The following is a 3,260-nucleotide window of genomic DNA, read 5'->3' as shown; positions in this document are numbered from 1 at the left end:
TCTACAATTTTCAAGCTTGTATGTACAATTGGTAGGTCCTTTAAGATAGATTATCACTTTAATCATAAAAAGCTATGGCTTGAAGTTGAGAAGTACACATTGCTTTTATCAGTTGGTCGACTTTTGTTGAACGAAGCATGTGGGTTTATTCTACTTATTGATTCGAAAATCTTTTTAAACTAACACGTAATAACAATTAGTGTTTAAAGGTAGAGATCCACGTTGATCTTATCCCCTTTACACCTAGCAACTTCCACAGAACCTGGAGCTTTCTTTTTCAATCATATGAGCATGCTCCTCATGTGCATTGTTTAAATAATAAATCTTTGAATACTTAATTTTATGGGTACAGTACATAATAACCGTGTAGTAATGCTACAGAAAAATTAAAAGACTGGTATCCCACTTTGGAAAGGAATATACTTTTGGGAAGGTATTTAAAGGACACCTTTTCCCGTCATATTGAATGTGGTAGGATAACTCCCTTGCATGCGTGCACCGTCACCTGGCTGACCCATCTTGGCTCTTGGTCATGGTCTAACGTGTCCTTGACAGCTACTGCGTGCATTAGTAGTTACGTTGTTAAGTTCAATTGAGTAAGCTTTCGATGCACGTAAATTTTGATTCTTACCCTTAGGTTGTTTCGTACTCAAGGTAGGCTAGTGTGTTGCTGAGATACACGTAATTTCTGACCACACCACCATACCTTTTTCATGTCTGTTTGTTTCAGTCATGCATGTGTAGTCCCATCTGTCAGATATGTTAAAGTTTGGCCTGAAGGCTATGTGACCGAGCCAATCCTTCAATTGTACGAGAATTGTACCGATGTTATTTGACAACAGTTCCCCTCAGTGATCTATCTGATGACTATGTGAGGATTAGGAGATCATTCAATATGTTTTGTGGGAATTACGCCGACTATATGACACCGGGGTTCCTTCAGTAACTAGTGTCTTAGAGCTATGAGACCAATACTAGTCAGGTTTGTATTCAAATAATGCACAGTATGTAAGGTTCACATTTAGAAAATGCGTAGCATGTTCAGTCATTAGGGTTAGAGACCCTTTGGTGTACTCATGGCGAGACCTTTAGCAAAGGACTAAGGAAAGCGTGAAACCCCAACATCCGAGTTAGAACAGTAAAGCCTAAGTAAGGAGTTAAACTAGATCATGCATGCACCTACTGCTTAGTATCATGTCTTCAGCATGCTTATGTTTACGAATTCTTATACTGCCATAGATTAACGGATATACTGTTGGGTTTTGTAAGCTCAGCCTTCGGATATTTTCCGTTGGCAAGTCTGTAGGTTGAGCAGTTTGTGGAGCACCGTCGCAGTAGGACTTCTAGCATCTTCGGCAGAGTACTATATTGTAGCTTTAGTGGGCATATGTATTCATAAGACTTACTCTTGTATTTTGTTATTTAAACTTCGGGTTTATTTGGTTTTAAAGTATGTGTCACGAAGCTTTGATTTGTAAAATGTTTCTATATTGATTATTTATGTTTTATTATGATACCATTCAATACGTTTAAAAGAAAATGAATAGATTTTAAAATTCAGGGGTTACCTCGGTGGCCTAGTGTCGCACTTTAGGTCCAATCAGGTTTAGGGTGTTACAATTGCGATTACACTCATCTGGTCGAATTAGCTTTTAAGGCAGTGTATCACCACATCACGTCTTAATTGTTACGATTTACTTTGTTTGTATATTTCCAGTAAGTGCTAACAACTATTTTGTAGTCACTATTTACAACACCTTGATCCCAGAATCTCAAACAACTGTCATATCCCAACCAATAGGTTAACGTTTAGCTCAGACGACCATCTATTTTTTAACAAAAAAGGATGAGTTAAGAACATATGAATAGTCGAGTGATTATTTTATATCTTTTAATGGTCGAGTGACTCGACAAAGCAACACCCTATAGTCAAAGGACCATTTTATAAATTTTAACAGTCAAAGGACTCAATAAAGTAGTGTCCTATAGCCGGGGGACCATTTGTGTACTTTACCCTAATTGTATATTATTACTATTTGTTTTTGTTTTAATTGATACGGATAGGTTTGCCGGGCTAAGCTAACCGGCCTATAAACAGGCTTTTATATGCGGCCTCCTCACCGTCCTTAGTATCGGCGGCTTGTGGAATAGCCCATGTATCCTTAGTATCGACGGCTTGTGGAATAGCCCATGTAAGCTATGACAGAAGAAAACTGTACAGTTTAAAGGGTTATTTCTTTAGGCCCTGCAATTTCTTTTTGCCACTAGGGTCCAAGAGGTATGGACTATTACTTTTGAATCAAATCATGGGTGTAATATTTGATTGGATAATTTTGTTAAAATTATAGTTTAAATTTTATTTACCCATTTTAAAAAGTTCACATATAATCTATTGATGAAGGATTCAAGAAAAGAATGAGAGTAGTTGTGGAATGTTAACATTTCGGGTTCTCTATAAAGATTACGATTAGGTGATCATAGTTTTTGGGTTCTCTAGAATAACGATTACGATTAGGTGATCATATTATTGTCAGTACACACATATGCACTTAAGATGCTTTACGGTTTTTATGATTTTCACAATCCTCTTGTAACCTATTATCGATATGACAGTTTTTTTCTTATTTTCTCATGATTCCCTGATTTTCCCTTTTATTATCCCCCAGCAAGTAGGTCATGGAAATAAAACTATGCAGCTAGGGTTTGCAAGTATAGCATTACCATCATCTCTAGTCTTCAAGTGGTGTATGCAGTTCAGGCCCATCAAGCAAGGGTTGTAAAGCGTCGGCCATAATTTGCCTAGAAACTCCTCGTACGTGCCTACTTAGATATCATAACTAGACAAGATTCATTTGTCTTGAAAAAACTGGGGCTACAACTATATATATAATTGATTTTCATGCAATTTTGGCCTAGAACTCCTCGTACGTGCCTGTTCAGATTGAATCTAAAGGGGGGGGGGGAAAGTAATATCCCCTTCAATTACAGATAAGAATGACCTTAAATCAAACTTTGCAACTTACATAGTTTGATGTTTCGCGACTTGTTTTTTTTACATAGATGTTTTCCTTGTGCCAATATTTTCTTAAAATTAGGTTTTCGGGAAGAAACCAAAAGCTCATGATTTTTCTTTGAAAAAGGAAAAAAGAAAAGAAAAATTAGACTCGGGTTTTATCATCATTATAGGACTTAAGTTACGGGTTGAATATTAGTATTAAATATATTTTGTAGTTATTTTAATATTTATTACTACAATTAAG

The sequence above is a fragment of the Hibiscus syriacus genome, unplaced genomic scaffold (genome assembly GCF_006381635.1).
Source record: "Hibiscus syriacus cultivar Baekdansim isolate YM2019G1 unplaced genomic scaffold, ASM638163v2 tig00112530_pilon, whole genome shotgun sequence".
Classification (NCBI taxonomy): Eukaryota; Viridiplantae; Streptophyta; class Magnoliopsida; order Malvales; family Malvaceae; genus Hibiscus; species Hibiscus syriacus.
The sequence above is the reverse complement of the archived record's forward strand: the minus strand, read 5'-3'. Positions refer to the sequence as shown.